A 19944-nucleotide genomic window follows, 5' to 3' on the forward strand; every position below is an offset into this window, starting at 1 on the left:
TTATTATTTATTGTAGCCTACTAGTTTATAATTCTTTGCATTTATTAGAGAGGTACACTCTACAAAACCCGTTCTGATTTTTTGTTGTCTTGTATGAATGTAACACGTTATCTATTATTTAAAAACAGTTTAATTCATCTTGCAGTGATAGGCCTATAGACTTCACTTTGCTCACCCCTTCTTATTCTCTGTTGCTGCTTGCATTGCAACCAGTGAGCGCTTGATCGCACGTAGAACTGGCCATGTTCTCTTGACCTTGACAACGCTGTTGTAGTACATCTTCTGCCATTTATACGATACCATCAAAGTTACATTTGGTATAATTTCTTGATAAATTTAAAAATAAATACCACGAAATTAGCCAAATTTGCCCTATAAGAGGTTAAGTGGACCCTGGGGCCTTTTTAAAAGTTTTGGAAACGGGAAAATTCTCATCATCCGGGGTTGATCTCAGGACTTCCTGACCATAGCCAATTGCTGTACCAACTGGGTTACTAGGCCGCCAAATATATTTTTTCTATGACTCAACGTAGTTACTACTTTTACAGTACAATCAATTACAATTTAATGAATTAATCACCAAACAATAATTACGTCTGAAGAAAATTTGATAAGGGAAATTTCAATACAGTGTTGAAACAATTACGCGATCCAATAGATAATTGAACGTACTTGAGGAGATTATGGGAATGAGTTTAATTGGAGCATAATATCGATTATGTATATAGGTCGATTACAGCAGATTATCGATATCATACTCATGCTATTTGAGCGGCTAAAGGAAGCCTGTAATCCTATTATGGATATAGATGCCCCATCCGATATATCGACCTACATAGGAGTGGTATTAGCGAGATTCATCTTACAGTCCTACTGTAACTGTCGCTTACAAATTAGCTTTCATTTTATTGAGGATTAATAGAGATTTTCTTAAGACAAGAACTTCACTGTTTGAGAATTGGTATAAGATAATCATAATCAGTACCACAGATTATTTTCAGGACTACGGTAGGCCTATCTTATGTAAATATTTCAATTAAATGGTTTCTAGTTATTCGGCGTGTATTCTTTTAATAATTTCTATTGCTTTAGTTATTTACATCACTAGATACTTTTATAGTTGTCGTTAGTTGTAATTTTGTCCATGTTGCGTTTACTGTTTGACTAGATTTTGTAAGGAAAATAGTATAAAATTCACTATATGTGAATGGATTAAATTTCAATTTGAATATCGAATTCAAGCTTTTATTGGACCGGCTATTAATTTTTTTTATTTAAAAGTATATATGGCATGCTTATGTACAAATAAGCGAGGGAGAACATAAGGTGGAAAATAAAGGAAATGTGTTTGTTGTCTCCTACAATTTTAAGTATATACTCTGACCATATCATTGAAATATGACAGGAAATTGAAGAAAATTTATTCTACGCTCTCCTTAATGTAGACGCATACGGCCAAATTTTATTAGCAGCTTGGGGGAAAAAAAACACACTAATGTATAAATCAGATTATACAGAATGTCCCATTTATCTTGTGCACCTATTATAACTTTTTTGTTTGGATAAGCATTGACATTTTTTTTGTGAGAGTTATGTTAGAACTAGGGGCTAACATGAGTGTAGAGATTTGGTGCATGTAATTACATTATGGTACAAGATACACCTGACGTCATCAATTTTTCAAATAACACTACATACTTTAATAATGTTACATTGATCACACACATTAAGACGAGTTCAAAAATGTATGAGAATGTCACTTTTCCAATCAATAACAACAACAAAATGCAAAATAAATGCCATCAGAATGTCCCGTTTGTTGCGGTGCCCCATTCATCTTGTGCATTAACTTACACAAAACGAAAGACGACTGACGTCCGTACACGTCTTGTGTTGTGTGTTTGCTGTCTTAACATGTAAACAAACGACAACAACTCTCGAGGCCACAATCCACGTACAGTGGCCTGCACGTTCTCCGGACCTGTCGCTACTCGACTTCTTCCTGTGGGGAACTGCAAAGGACAGTGTGTACCAGAACATTCTGACAACACCAGACGACATGCAGCAACGCATTCGACAGGCTTGTGTGTCCATTCAGCCAGCAACATGTCGGGCATTCACACGGTCTTTCGGAGAACGCCTTCGAATGTGCATTAATGTGAATGGTCACCATTTGAAACATTTACTGTGACTCTCAAAGCAGAACATTATCACATTGGAAGTACGTTATTGTTTTGTATATTGTTTGTATATATTTTTATACTCAACGATATAATTATTCATTGTTTTAAATGATAAGTATTGACTGAAAAGAATCTTAATATTATTGATTATTGTTAAAAATGCTTAATTTAGCATCAGATATTGTGTATCCTGAAAACACTTGAATGTTTTTCCACTGTTAGATTAGTTCTTTTGTGCACGACTGCACGATTAACATATTCCGCTACTGCAAAACCGAATCCATGAGAGAGCCTCAGACACACCAGGACTCGTGAGGAGGGTGGGGATCTTTTTTTTTTTTTTAATTATCACCATGCCCCATAACGTAATAATCATATTACATGGTTTATTGAAACTTGTTTATGACATGTGTTCATTGGTGTCCCATTGTCTTTTGCATCACTGTTTCGTGATTTTTTTATATTCATTTTGTTATTATATTATTTTATGTTATTCACTGTTGAATGTTCACTATCACTATCTTTGAGTTAATGATACTAGTTCTATTTACGCTATTTACATATATACACTTATGGTAATTACATTTTCACTATCAGCAGCTTTGAGTTAATGAAACTAATTCTATTTACACTATTTACATATATACACTTTTAGTAAACATAACTATAGTGTTTATAATATTTTGCCTATTGAGTGTGTATACGCATGTTACAAAACTGAGATATATATTTACAATTGTTCAAAGTTTATAGCGTTAATAAAGTGCACAAATGACCTCAAATGCTCTTTTATGATGTGCCTATAATTTATTGGCCAATTTCTTCCACTCCTTGTTGCTTCCTTGAAGACACTGCGCTGTTGGTTCAAGATTTGGCAAACCCACAGAAGATGATCGACTGTTTGGTCAGCTTCTCCGCAAGGACATCCTGGGCTTTCCGAAATTCTGAATCTGTAGTAATAAGATCTGAGTTTCCCGTGAGCACTTTAGTATTGATGTAAGGTTTGGTGTAGCTGGTATGTTGATTTTCATCCTATCTGTCACTGAAGGAAAAACTCTCTTCGTTAGTGCTCCTTTTGTTGTGTTTGACCACATCCGTTGCCATTTTTCAGTGCTTTTCTTTTCTTCTGCGTGTATATTGTACTCTTAGGTATCTTATTGTAGATTACTGGTATGTGATCTTCTTCTGTTGCTTGCTTAGCTAGTTTATCAGCTATTTCATTTCCATGGATGCCAACATGTGCTTTTATGCATTTAAATTGAATCTTCTAACGCTGTCTAAAGGGGATTTTAAGTTTTTGCCTAATTTGCTCTATTATGTATCCATGTTTGTTGTTGTTCTTCAGTAAATTTCATTCGCCCTCTATGCTTCCCCTCTTGTGCCCATAGCTGCTGTACGTATTTCATTAATACATTGCTTAAAAAGTAAAGCCATAGTCACATTTACCTTTTTGTATTTGTGTATTTTAATAACTGGCATAAGTTATTATCTCACGAAACTTTGTTATGTTTCATCGATCTTCTAGTCGTGCACACTGCACAGTATTTCTCGTGATTTATCTATCTAGATAAACTCCCGACACAAAATAAAGTGTATTAAACCAACACACGCTCGATATCCATCGCCGGGGCATGAAGCACCATATACATAGGTATATCCGATTATAACAAAGCCTAGTAAAGAGTATACATTGATAATACCACTTGAATGCATAAAAATATTGCAGCTCTTGGGGTCTGGTGCCAATGCCTGGCCCTGACACACATTTCTCTTCAAATGTTTAAAAATGTATGATATAAACAATGATGGCTACAATAAACAAAGGAGTTTCAATATGTGCTCATATTTCGCGTTGTCACATACGCATGGCTGCAGATCCGCGTGTGAAATACAGGAACTCGCACCGCCTGTGTTGTGCCATTTCAGAGGTGTCAGATTTTTATAGTAGGGTAATTCGACATTTGAACGTCGCAGTAGTTTTACTGGATTTGACGCAGATCAGTGTTGTGTGTGACAACTGGAAACGTTCGCCGTATTTCTGCTTTCAAAAAAGAAAGCTCAAGACTTTTTAGTTTAGCGAACATATTGCGCATGTAATTTGCTAGCGCTTCACACACAAACACAGCAGTGCTGTGAAAATGTACAACCCCAACCAAAACTTTAAGAACACCCCTCTATATGTGGTTTCATTCGCGTTCTTATACTTGTGTGAAACCCCCTGATGTTTATCAACAGTAATCTCACTAGAGTTCTTGATTTATCTAGAGAAAATCAAAACTCGAGTGGGATTTAATTGACTATTACACGATTAGAAGAAAGTATATAAAGATTAGAAGTAACAAAGTACTCCAATACAATAAAATATTGAAAATACAACTGTCTTCAAATGTACACTCAGGGACAAAAAAAAACCGGACACTTTAATATTTGCTGGTATTTTGCAAAACATTGTCTTCTCATACAAAATTATGGTAGCCATCTGTTGTTATGGAGACGTGTACACATTGTTGATTGTTTTTTGTTTTATAAACAAGCCATTACAACCAAATATTCCAATTTTGCTTTCGGAGTCTCAGCTATAACAATTTTGTCTCAACCATTTTGTGCTTCATTATCTTTATCATTCGTTATTTCTTTATTTTTACATTTTCTGTGTTTAAGTGGGGTTGTAACATTTGTCTTAAAACAAGATGCGACCTGAAGATGTGGCTCGAGCTGTAACCCTTTACGATGATGGACGCAGTGTACGTTACATTGAAAATGTTATGAATATGGCTAGAAGCACAACCCATGATGCCATAAAACGGTATAAAGAGACCCTAGTATATACCAGAAGACCAGGTTCGGGTCGTCCAAGAGCTACAAATCCAAATGAAGACAGGTATATGGTGTTGAGAGTTCTTAGGGAGCGCAACCTGCCAGCTACTAGTGTAGCCCAGCAATTTGTTAACATGCATGGACGCCCAATTTCAGCCAAAACAGTTAGAAGGAGGTTGAAAGCAAGTGGACTGATATCAAGTAGACCTGCAACTGGTCCCAGACTTCTCAGGATGCATCGAGTTGAACGACTGCGTTTTGCAAATGATCACAGGGATTGGAGAAATGGACAGCGGAGCTGTGTTCTGTTCACCGATGAGTCCTGTTTCAATCTGTGCTCACCTGATGGACGCGAAAGAGTTTGGAGAAGGAGGGGAGAACGATTTTCACAGTGTTGCATTTCCGAAAATGTGCCGTATGGAAGTGGTGGAGTGATGGTTTGGGCAGGAGTGTGTACGGATGCTCGTACAGAGTTGGTTTTTGTTGAAAATGGAAGACTAACAGCTGATAGGTATATAAATGAATGTTTGGCTGATCATGTTGTGCCATTTGGCCAAATTGTAGGCGATAATTTTGTATTAATGCATGATAATGCACGGCCGCATATTGCCCATGCGGTCGGAGATTATCTCCAAGAAGTGGGAATCCATGTTCTTCCATGGCCAGCAAGGAGTCTAGACATGAACCCAATTGAAGACGTGTAGGGACATGCTGGGACGGCGTGTTAAGAATAGACGACCGAGACCAGAATCGTTACAAGAGTTGAGGCGAGCACTTGGCGAAGAATGGGAACTTATTCCTCAAGAAGACATTGCTAACCAAATTGAGAGCATGCCAAGACGTATGGATGCAGTGATTCAAGCCAGAGGGGGTAATACCCGTTACTAAAAAGAGTTTTTAATGTTTAAGGCACCATAAAATGAAAAAAAAACAGTTAGACCAAACGATGCCATAGTTATACGCCCTTTGTAATTTTTTGTAAATTTTCTCATAAGAGATTTTATTTTTTCAAATGTTGTCGTATAAGGTGCTAAATGAAACATTATTTTGTTTAAATGGGTTTTGTTTCATTTTGAAAGAATTGGCAACAAAATACAAGCAAATATAGAAGTGTCCGGTTTTTTTTGTCCCTGAGTATTATTGTACCATCTCAGCATTACGCTAGATGGCAGTAATGTGTTATAATTAGCTGTTTTCTTGTTATCAGTTGTGCCAACTATGGAATCTTCATTGAACTCTGTGGACGGTTACTAGTCAAGAAGGCTTTGTTGATTCAGTTTCATTTTTATTAAAACAGTTGCATTCCACTTCTATTATCTGGATCCCAGTAATCAACGTCACTTGACAGATAATTTTCAATAAATCTTAGTATTAAACAATCTCTGATACGTGACTATCCATAATATGATATAGCAGAAGCTATAACATAACCTAAATAATATAAACAAGTGTTAGAAAAGTTTTAATTAGGAATGATGAAATAAACAAGAAACGTTTTAATTAAGAACGATGAAATAAAAAATAAACATGAATAATTTTAAAAGAAACAATTATTGTAAGTACAATTTTCAAATTTGAATGTTTTAGTGATTGGTAGTTCAGTTGATGTTATATTGGACGTGTGCGTAAAAGAAGTGGAACTCGTGGATGTACATGGTGTATTCCTCAACTTATTCAGGATTTCCGAATGATGCTCTTCATTTATTTGTAAATAGAGTTTCAGGGAAGATGCATAGCTATGACCAGTGATCTTTATTAATTCTTGTTCTTGAATACCAATGCGAGTCATATTTGAAACTGCTGTGCATCGACTGGAGTGGTTTCTAATTTTCCGTTTCTTTGACGTCTAGACCAATGCAGTTTGAAATGTTGGCAAACAAAGAAACAAATGCTAGGGTAGTGATAAAAATAAACAAATGCTAGGGAAGCGATAAAATTAAACAAATGCTAGGGACGCGATAAAATTGTGCGATAAGCAGCCATGATTGGTTGAAAGACGTCCTTTCTTGGTCAAAATTAGTGTGACGTAGTAAAAGTGTAATAGTCAAAATAATAAAGTTTTTACTGCAAATCCAATTTGTCTTCCAAACTGTGAATTATATGAGTCGGTTAGAGTCATAACTCACATGTTCCAAAAATTGAAAAATTGAGATACCGTTATATTCCCATGCAGTTATCTGCGTAGAACATTATTCAAGGTTAATTTGTCACATTTCGTACATGATGCTTGTATAAACGGGCGACAAACTTCCCATTTCCTGGCAAAAGTCTCATGATCCACTGGATCTTGTGAGTTCTGTTATATACCGCTTCTCGACCAATCACCGATCAGTATTTCCCTCCCACTCCTCCACTTCTTATTGTGTAGAATAGGGTTGTGAACGAGTATCTTGCGTGTGCCTTGGTTATTTTATTACATCAGTGAATTAAGCGGCTGTAATTAACATTTTTAAACGTAATTTTATGGGAGAGAACGTAAGCCTATCACCAGTTCTAGAGAGAGGACGACGGAAACGTATAGCAGCTCCAGAAATAATGAAAAGAAACCAGGCCAAATTAGCAAGGTTAGTATTCTTTTCTGATCCTGCTTCGCTCCTAGTGATGTATTGGTAAATTAAGCAGAGCCGAGTGTTTTATCACAATTATAATATATTCAAGTTCTACATGTATGTAATTGATGGTGCCGTGGATAATAATGAATTGACAATACTGAACATATGTGCGAATTGATGGAAACAAAAGTTAATCTTGTGATATAAAGGAACGTAGTAAGGAAAATTTGAATATTGATAAAATTTATAATCAGAATTTCTTTTGTAGGTTGTAAATTGAGAGGTCGACTCAAATAAGGGGAAAAGAAGGAAATTTAGTTTTTTTCGTCTCTATATTTTTGTGTCACAATTGCAATATCTCTGGCAATAGCTTATCTCACTGGAGTTTTAAATTTCCACCAGAAATTCTCAGACTTTTCTCAGAATATTTAATTTCTCTATTCCAAGATTTGTGACTTATCCTTCTCTCTGACTGGATCCCTCAGTTTATATTATACTTTGTTATTTTGTAAAATGTCCTCGTCTAAAAATTTTAATAATTGTACACCTATTTTTTACGTTGAATCTAAAAATATGTTTGAGGCAATGTTCTTGCGTAATATTTTAATTTGTTACAGTCAAATCCCACATGATCCCAACTGATCACTTTCTAAACTCACATGTTCCAAACAGAGCACTCTCAGAACGCTCATGACCCGAAGGTCATTGTCAAAACTCGTATGATCCATAATTTAAAGCTAAATAACTTTTACTCCTGTATAAATAAATACGGTTACAAATTTGAATAGTGGTTTTTAATCATTGGTCTTTCATTTCTTAACCTTCATTGTGAAGAAAATGGACTCCAAGTATTACAAATACTTTTTCCCTCATTTGTGAAAATTTCAATTTTTGGAACAAGTGAGTTATGACTCTAACCGGCTCATATAACACATTTTCTGTTTTGAAACTTATTGAAATAAATATTTACTCCAGAATGGGTTGACTTAGATCACTGAATTTTGGAATGGAGTTAGATATTATCACATTTTAGTATATACAGTCACGAAGCTCTATATATAATAAATATGCATCCATAGATAGTTGCTAACCACTAGGATCGCTACTATCGCCTCATTTCAGACAATGCGAAATAGTACATGCAAGTCTAGTGTTCCTAACAACCTCAATAACTCAAGCTTCGTGACTGTACATACTAGATTGTGATATTATCTCCAGTCATTCTTCCACATCCCAATAATCTGCACCTTCACTGAATTTCGAAGTATTTTCATTTTTTAAAAGAAGAAATCAAACCATTTCACACTTTTAGCAAATTCCACAGCTGATTACTAAAAATGAAGGGAATAAGCTGATTGACCAATGTTCCCAACTTCTAATGTTATGATCTAAATGTCAGTGGAGGAACCGAGTGCATTTGCCGCTAATTTCAAGCTGAAGAGAATTTGAAAAAATGTAAATTTTCCCTAAAGGAAAAAAAAATCAATCTGGACTACAATGCCTGCACGAACTGTGACAATTTTTTTTTAAAACAAAAATTAATAATTTCACAAGAAGCCTTTCAGATATGTCCAACTTTACCCCAAAATTCACTGATCTAAGTAAACTCATTTTTCGTACTTTTTTTCGTACCAAACATGTAATTTTTGCAATAAGTTTCATAACAGACAAAATTGTAATATAAAACACAGTTTGTAAGATACATAGATTGGGTTTGCAGTAAAACCTTACTTTTCACAGACATTTAGTTCCTATATAAACATCAGGAGGTTTTCACATAAATATAAGAACAGGAGTGAAACATCACTTATGGAGATATGTCCTTAAACTTTTGGTATGGGCTGTACTTGTCTGCAGTAAAATGTTATGTTATAAAGAAGAAAAATAATATTGTGAATAAAATATAATGTAGTATTGTACAAATTTTAATTTTCAGCTCTCAAAAGGAGGTACTGTAGCGGAAAATTACTTTACGAACACATGAATTTGATAACTTCTTTCTGTGTTAAGTGCTTAAGTCGTACCTTTGTAGTTGTGCTTCACCCGAGAGCGTTCCTGATATTAACAGAAAGAGAGAGAATTTTTCTGCAATAGCACTTCATCCCCTAATAATAAAAATGTAATCCAAACAAAGACATTGTTTCTTCTCTATTATTACTTTAATTCTAATGCTTATCTCCGTATCCATGTTTGCGAATTATGAAAAATGCCTATAAAGAAATTGTAAATTACTTATAGAATTTTAATAATATTTAGACCTATATAGTACAGTAACAGCCAAATTTGGCTTATATGCAATAGTTTAGAGGTTACCGACCGCTTTGTAGGCCTACATAACTGCTGGACGCCGTGGTAATGTGTCCAGATTCCATCTAGTGTATGACTTTTTGTCAATGTAATGTTCTGTATTAACGTAGGTGGATCGTCTCATTTCCTTCATTAGAAGATTTCTGGGTCGGTCGGTTCCTGCAGATGCATGCTCGTAACTAATACTTCGTCTCGCTATATACTCGTATTTCCAGACGAAGTCATATTTATACTACAGTACTGGTTTGATCAATTTTCACAATACTCATCACTGAATAGAATGAAATACTTCAGTACTAATATTTTAGCAAGAATAATTAATTTAGGCCCATTAGAAATGCTTTGAATTATCAATTCTCTGATAAAGAAGTGGTCGTAGAGGACAAACCATTTGGTATATATGTTCTAAGAATCTAAACCACATTCTTTTTTCGAGGTAATATTAAATCATTATTTTCTTTACGAATTTGAGAATATTAACATTTCATATAACATGTTGAATGTAATTCCTTTTGCTTCACTCAGCATAACCCATTACCTCAGCATACGTTACTACGCTACAATTTGACACTTTTAATACTTTATGTTACAATTTGACACTCTTAACACTTATGTTTCTATGCTGTAATTTGACATTAAATACTAATATTACTATGCTACAATTTGACACTCCTAGCACTTACACTACTATGTTATACTTTGGCACTCTTAACAAGTTGCTATGCTACAATTTGACACTCTTAACACTTACGTTACTATGCTGTAATTTTACATGAAATACTGATATTACTATGCTACAATTTGTCACTCCTAGCACTTACACTACTATGTTATACTTTGTCACTCTTAACAAGTTGCTATGCTACAATTTGACACTCTTAACACTTACGTTACTATGCTACAATTTGATACTTTTAACACTTGCGTTATTATGCTAGAATTTGACATTCTTAACACTTACGTTACTATGCTACAATTTGACATTCTTAACACATGTTAATATGCTACAATTTGACATTCTTAACACTTACGTTAATATGCTACAATTTGACGTTCTTAACATTTACGTTACTTTGCTACAATATGATACGTTTAACACTTGGGTTATAATGCTATTATTTGATATTCTTAACACTTACGTTACTATGCTACAATTTGGCGTTCTTAACACTTACGTTACTATGCTACAATTTGATACTTTTAACACTTGCGTTATTATGCTATAATATGACATTCTTAACATTTAAGTTACTATGCTACAATTTGGCATTCTTAACACTTACGTTACTATGCTACAATTTGACACCTTAACACTTACGTCACTATGCTACAATTTGATAGTTTTAATAGTTATGTTACTATGCTACAATTTGGCATTCTTAACACTTACGTTACTATGCTACAATTTGACACCTTAACACTTAAGTCACTATGCTACAATTTGATAGTTTTAACAGTTACGTTATTATGCTACAATTTGGCATTCTTAACACTTACGTTACTATGCTACAATTTGATACTTTTAACACTTACGTCACTATGCTACAATTTGATAGTTTTAACACTTACGTTACTATGCTACATTTTGGCATTATTAACACTTATGCTACTATGCTACAATTTGTCAGTTTTAACATTATATATATATATATATATATATATATTGCTATTCTACAATGTATTATATTCTAATGCTGGAAGAATGACGTACAAAAATATTTAGGACTTTTACAAGTTCTTCCAGTAATACTGATCATGAGTCCCGTTCTTAGCTATTAATGTGACTACCATTTTACAGATAGATGTTATCTCTAATATTTCAACAACTGACAAGATCTATTATGAAGCTTTGCATGGCTATTTCGAACCTAATTTAAACTTTCCTCTCAAATATAAACATATTTATGCTAGAATATAAATAACTGCAAATTGGATTCTATGCGATATGTGACTGTAGTTTACACGAACTTCTTAAACGTATTTTCATTTTGTATTATTCTCCGATAAGCACGTTGTAATATAATAATATTAAATTGGGCTAACCGTCTATACTTATCTAGTTTATATTTGGATTAAACATTAACGTTTTCGGCACTTATGTGCCATTTTCAAATGTATGAAATTGCTTTATTACATGATCAAATAGATACACCTTATGTGTGTGAAATATATGGTATGTAGATCATCAAGGGTACATACCATATATTTCACACACATAAGGTGTATCTATTTGATCATGTAATAAGGCAATTATATACATTTGAAAATGGCACATAAGTGCCGAAAACGTTAATGTTTAATCCAAATATAAACTAGATAAGTATAGACGGTTAGCCCAATTTAATATTATTATATTTTTAAACGTAGATTTCGGACCCTAATCTCATACCTAAAATGAATTATGTAGGCTATGCTTTGAAACACTGAATACAAACAGTTAAATATTAAGAATGCACCAGTTTTATAAACTGCAGTTGTTTAAAAATAAGATATATAAAATTATATATGCAGTTAATTTCACGCTATTTTAATACAATCAATATATTTTTCCTCCACTAAAATAATGTATTTATGAATGTGGGAACCCTAAATTTTATTAACCTTGCCTAATAATAAAGATATCGCAGGTAAATTAAGTAGTTCTTATGTAGAATATTATAACTTTTAGGAGTGTGTATACGTACTTGAACGTTTAATTGTGCGTAGCTTTATAACAAAGCCCGTATTATGAAAGTTAAAAAATTACCCGCACTACTACAGTGAAAGTTCAACGCGTTCTTTGCTTAGGTTAATTTTGTTAATTACATCTTCGTGTCGTCAAAGTATGAAAATTATCTTTCTACAATGTTAACTTTGTTCCTATGGAGTTTTGTTATATTCTTTACAGCGTTAATTTGTATGTGTCTTTTGATACCTATATTAGCATTCAGACGCAAACTTTATGAACTCCTGGTGAATTGTAAGGAGTATACTGATGTGTACACTTACTTACTGGCAGTAGAGTAAGCAATGTGTAAACAACTAACGCTGTGTGGAAGCTATCATTATGAGTTCGAATTCCATTTTGGACCCGAGTGTTGTTTTTAGTGATGTGAGCTTTATTAATTGGAGGCAACTTGATGTGCTCATCGCATGTCATTGCAGTCCAACATTGTGTTGGTTTATAAGTCAAGTACAGAAAAATTTCAGATACCGACTAGAGTTTCATTGTCGCATGTTTTTCTGCATGCGACAATGAAACTCTTGACTGATATATGTGCAGACCAGAGTGCTGCATTGGAGTTAAATCGCTCGCTTGAACCCGGTCGAATGTGGCACGCTCGAGCGAGATAAGATCGGTCGTGATACGCTCGTAATAAATAGAAGCACAGTACAAGGTCATCTCATCGACATGTCTTATCTTGTATGGAAGGCGACATATAAGATATACATATGTTTTGCTCACACGGTAAAAATAAGGCTTTATTTTCTGCGTTTATGACAAACGTCTAATGGAACGTACCAAAACAGTAACATAAAGTTATAAATAAAATAGTATGAAAAACTTCGATATACAGTCATTATTACTAATTAATAATTATTCAATATTTGATTTACCACACATATATATATATATATATATATATATATATATATATATATATATATATATAATATGATAGGTCCATACATAGTGTTCCGAATATATACTGCGACAATGTAGAAACGTTGTACAAAATATTATTATATAGCAGTAAATTAATAACAATATTAATACAGAGATAACGTCACAGAAAATATAATAAAACGAATAATCATGCTGTACAACTGTTACATACACAAAAATTGATACTATTATTATTACTAGAAAACTTGATGCATTTCTTACATTATCGTGATTGTGTTCTCCGTTTATAATAATTACATTTACATCCAATAACATCTATCAGATATGGCAAAAACAAAATCACTTCAGTGTGGGAAAGAAACAAAAACATTTACCTACTACACTTATATTACATTTTAAAGCAAGTTTTGTAGTTGTACTATGGAGAGGTTAGTTAAACACTGCAAAGTTTTGAAATGATAAACATCTATGATATTACTACACAGTTCATCACTGTAACGAACGAATGTCTAACGCTCGGCTTATACCGTTCGAGGATTTATCGCTCGCGATAATTTTACCCATCATGCATGTGCGCTACATATCGGATTATGCTATGAACTACTTGGCGCTCGAGCGAAAACGTCCGATGCAGACCTCTGGTGCAGACACACGAATTTAATATTAAAAAAAAATTAGAAGAATCCGATGGTATTTTTAATTTTTTATTTATGTTTATATGCCCTAAAATCCCGCAAAATCTAAATTTTTACAAACTTTTTCTTTGGGTCGAAAATCGAAACTAATGATAGATAACGGTGTAAACGTGCGTATTAAACGCTTTCTGAAAGAATTAGCACAATTGGTTGGAATTTATAGATTTTATTAACGTTTATACAAATCGAGTTTTTAGCTCGAGAAACGAAAGATTTTCCCAATTGGAAGTCATACACTAACAAACTTATGTTTTTGTGCATGCGACCATGAAACTTTTGACAGATATGTGTGCAGACACACGAATTTAATATTTTTTTAAAGGCTCATACCTTTTTGTAAAGTCGAAAAGGAATAAAATCACCATGAATACTAAGACCCGTATTTTTATAACACACCTATTTATTGGTCACAGACACACTCATATCTATATAAATTCCTTTCTCATTAGGTCTTTTTAAATTTTATGTAATTTTGTACTATAATTCCTGAGGTTTAAATTAGTGTACGTTTAATGTAAATCTGATAAATGTTTTTTTTAAATAAAAATGTTAATGCAACGCTGCAGTTTTAAATAGCCTAGGCAGACTTAAAATTCATCCGTCATTTCCAGGAGTATTGAGTTTGCGATAAGTTGAAAAATTTAAACAGTAATGGCTCTAAACGTATTTAACCAAATGGCGTGATTATATTTTTTAAAATTAAACGTTAGGCTATGTATCAAAGTAGAACTTGAACTTCTTACAATTAATCTTAACTGTGTATGAAAATATTTATAAGCGAGTAGTTCACCGCTATGTAGTAACGGTTAGCATGTCTGACCGCGGGTCCGGGTTCAAATCAAGCTTAGAACAAATTACCTTGCTGAAGTTTCTTCCGGAGTTTTCCTCAACCCATTAAGAGCAAATTCTAGATAACTTTCGGCTCTGGATCCTAGACTCATTTCACTGGCATTATCACCTTCATTTCACACAGGCGCTAGATAATCATACCAGTTCGTAAAACGTCGTAACATTAAAAAAGCTAGTATTAATACCAAAGTGCATAACTTTTTTTACAATAAATATAAGTGTAGCAAATCTCGTCTAACAGCCTTGTAACTGTCATTGTTTTTAACGCTTTAATTGAATATGCACGCTGTGCACCGTTCCATTGTTCCATGGCGACTGATCATGTAACACTACGTAAATTGTATTGTTTCGGCAATATAACAACATATAACAACACCTTCTATCGCCTACAATATTTCCTTAGCGCGTACTTTAAAATCGCCCGTTCGCCTGGCGAACCCAGTATATAGCAAAAATTAATACGGAGAAAGAAAGATGTTTTGTTTAAAATGAAAATAACTGAAATATTCTATTTAGTAAGAATTTAATATCAGTAAGAAGTCAAAATGAAAGTTTCCTAGGTGAATTTAATAATACAGGGATGGAATAGGGAATCAAATGATTTATAATAAAGTATCACCAAACCACAAGATATGTATTTTTATTAATGTAATATATTAATAATAATTTCAATTATGTATTCTAAACATCCCTTTAATTTTAAATCGAAATTATACATATTTTAATTTTGAATAATTTATATATATTTCAAAATCATGTTATAAATTTTAGTCCATTATTATGGCCGATTTTTTTTTCTTTGTTTTTTCATCAGTTGTGACGCATTTTGCCTCTTTTCGTAAGGTTCTATTTTATTTTCTTGTGTAAGAAAGTTTAAAAATTATATTCAAACATTCGTTCCAGTTGCATCTCATTTTCGATATCGTAATGACTTCACGTTGTCCCAAACGTCTCAGTTTCAGTGCTAGTATGTACTGTTCTCCAACCAGGAGATTAACCGTGAAAGGAATGTGCTTACTATTGCGTCATTTATTGGAAAGAAGTACATAGATAATATTAGCGTTATAACGTCAGTTTAAAAAAAACATGCGCTCTCCTACGTGTGTTATTTCCTGTATGGAGGGATTAAAAGGCCAGGAAATTAACCTGATCTAATTTTGTAAGTAGGGTAGTATAAATGTGTATGTATCAGTGTTATGGTTTGTTCTTTGGGAGTTAGCCAATGGAGATGCGTGTACCCACGTGTGTGACCTTATGACACCTTATGACATCATTCATTCACAGCATCACCCCGCTGCGTCTCATTCCCCTGAGAATTTCTCCTGGTTACAGTACAGTATGGAACTTTCAACGTAACTGGCAGACAGCACAGTGGATAGAAGATAAAAAAATAAAGAAGTTCTAGCCTGTTCCCCCACCTCCATTCACTACTCCACTGTGAGTTAACTTGTATCGCCCCGAATGGGACCTTAACTTCGAAGTCTACTTATCAGTAGAGATGGAACAATTTCTACGTAAACAACATATCAGCATAACCATGAGCCTAGTATATATACCCAGATTGCTCGGCCTTATAGGCTTTGACGGTAAGAACTTTTGTCAGGTTTACTATGCTGCCATCTAGTTGCTATATAGGAGTCACGTCGTAACTCCCATTTGAATTGCATTAGCGACTGTACTGCCATCTCGTGTTCGTTTAGGGCAGATGAGTGGCGATCCTGGCGATTGTTCTCTTCAAAGTGCTGCCGATTTTAACATAGGGATGAGCAAACTGTAATATATGTGATTTGGACCATGACGCGAGTTAGAATATATGACTTCAGGGGATACAGTACAAGTAGTGAAGCGTCTTTTTAAGTGTTTGCAGAAAATAAGGGTTGTATGTGTTTTTTCCCAGTACTGTTTGATATGCAATCACATTATTGTTATATATCTGTGACGAAAATAATGTCATTGGTCGATCTCTTTTAGTTGCTGTATTGAATATAGAGAATCTTTGATTCTGATTTGCATATAACAACTTTTTATGGGTACAGATTTTACTGGAATCATGCCATTACAGTCTGACGTATAGATGGAATACATCCTCAGAGCCAATATTCGTTTATACAAGAAACATCCAGTTTTCTGAATGGAGGAATCCTCGATCCTTGACAGATTTAGTTCCGGATTTCGCTTCGATATAAGAAAAGAAACTTTTCTACGTCTCTCCAACTGAAATAGGATAGAAATAGGGAAGCAGTGACAAAGCTGTTCCTGTCCGAGACTGCGTAAATGGAATGTGAATGATGAAATGCTTTCGGCATTTAAGGGTGCTGCTCTGAAATAAAAGTAGAAGGAAACTTTATAAGAATGACCAAGTCTGACATCGGCTTATAATGCACTGTGTAAATTTGAGCTTTTGAGAGAACATTGAAAGCACGTGTTCTGGTATTCGTTCCATGTCTGGACACACACATTAATAATAATAATAATAATAATAATAATAATAATAATAATAATATTAAAATAATAATAATAATAATTATTATTATTATTATTATTATTATTATTATTATAATAATGGATTTATTTAATCTGGCAGAGTTAAGGCCGTATGGCCTTCTCTTACATTCAACCAGAATTAAAACTTGCTTACATAGTTGAACACACAACTGAATCGGATTACAAAATTAAATACAGGTACAATTTACATAATGAGATCAAAAAGGGTAGTTACATAAAAATTTACCTCATAAAATAAAAATAAACACAGTGGAATACATATTAATGTTGTTAGAATCAAACACGAATCACATAAAATCATAGGCCGATAATTCAATTAAAAAGTACAAAATAAAAATAAAAATAAACACATTGGAGTACATATTTCTATTAAATAACAAGTAAGTAGAATTCACATAATTAAACTAGAACTGACAATTGAATAAAATGTACATAATAAAAAAATATAAAAAAACAACAAAGTGGGATACATATTGGTGTCGGCCTGGATATCGCAGTCAGTATAGTTCTGGCCTTCTCTGCTCGAGGTTGCGGGTTCGATCCCGGCCCAGGTCGATGGCTAAATGCTTAAATGCGACATGCTTATGTCAGTAGATTTACTATCATGTAAAAGAACTTCTGCGGGACAAAATTTCGTCACACACGCGACGCTGATATAACCTCGGCAGTTGCGAGCGTCGTTAAATAAACCATAATTTAAATTTAAATTTACATATTAGTGTTAAGTGGTAAATAAACACGATTTATGCGATTATACAATAAAAATAGAAACAAAAAATAAAAATACAGTGGAATACATTGCATTAAATATTTGCAACGCGTTAGGTCTGGTAACTCATCATAAGATATTCTTCTAATTTACATTTAAAAGATTTCAAGGTTCGACAGCCCTTGACTTCAGGCGGCAGAGAATAATTCTAGTGACGAGAAGTAGCAACAGTGAAAGATGAGGAATACAGAGATGACGTGTGGAGTTGAATTTCTAGCGTGTTATTATATTGTGACCAACTATTTAAGTTATGATAGCGAGAAAGATTGTGGAATCGAACAAATAAGTAAGAAGGAGCAGAGGTGTGCAAAATTCGGTATAACAGAGAAAGAAAATGTAACTTTCTCCTCGCACAATAATTTATCAAAAGAAGGCGAAATATGATCGTAGTAAAGGACATTAGCCATGTTAATTACATAATTCACTCTTACTTTTATTAAAGAAAATAAACAATTTAAGTAATTTTTACCGGAGTAATTTAAATTTCTTTAGGCCTACCTATAATTAAATTCGTTACACTTCTAAGCCTTCCAAAACTATTAGAAATTAATGTATAGGATGATTCATAACGATTCAATAGCACATAGGGACCTAAATGTATTGACTATTTTGAGCACAGAATGCCCCTTGAACATCTGTGAAAGTTGGAGTTTGAAAGTTGAATTTATTTGCTGCGGCTTATATTACGGTATTTTTATTCTGCTTATCGCTTATTTCATAGTTTGAACTAGCTACCAGTATTGAGCATTACCCACTTCAACCCTTGGAATTCACCAAGTTCCATAACTTGTAGAGTACATTTTGCTAACAGACCTCAATAATGTTGCCTTGCATTTGGTGGCCATGTTAGATTCCCATTTGGGTTAGAATCCTCATGTAATTCCCCCCATTCTCCAGCTAAATCATTAGTCTTGCTAATGTCAGGATAACGCTAAACCCATCTCTCGAGATGGAGGCGATGCATGTTGCACGTATTTGGATTCAAACAGTAGGCCTATATTTAAACATGTCATGCCATTTTATATTCTTGTGAAAATTTATCCGTTTCTGTTGAACGTCTGTGTTTTCCCTTAATTCCCTAACATAATATCATACTGTAGTAAAGCAAATAAGTTCTAAATAAAAAGATAAATATTCACAGGAAGTCTCAAAGTTTACGTTAATCTCTGATTTATATTGATATTTGTCAGCCAAGTTTACAATTCATAGTTATGGTGAGCCTATACATTTCTGTCTTTTGATCCACCATCATTTTAATGTTACCCTTCTACGTTAATATATTAATTTGCCAAGTATTTTCTGATTACTTCCTATTCTTCTGTTTTAACCGAATTGCTATGTATCCTTCTCTATTTATCCTCTTCTATTCTCTCTCATGCCTAGACGGTCTCTCTTCCATTTGCCACTTTCGCATTAAATATTCTATATTCATTTCCTTAATTATTATTTTCAATTCTATATTCTCAAATTTACCTACTTTTAATCATTCTTCGCCAGCTATTTGCCCTAAACCATTTGTCTTTATTTCTATTTTCTCTATTTTACAACACTTAAATTTCTTATTATTTTCCTACTATTCTCTCCTCAGTTTATTTGCGTACTTAACCCTTTCTCTTCGTTCCACTCCTAAATTTCAAATTTTATTGCTTCTTTCCGTATA

The sequence above is a fragment of the Periplaneta americana genome, chromosome 4, assembly GCF_040183065.1.
Source record: "Periplaneta americana isolate PAMFEO1 chromosome 4, P.americana_PAMFEO1_priV1, whole genome shotgun sequence".
Taxonomy (NCBI): Eukaryota; Metazoa; Arthropoda; class Insecta; order Blattodea; family Blattidae; genus Periplaneta; species Periplaneta americana.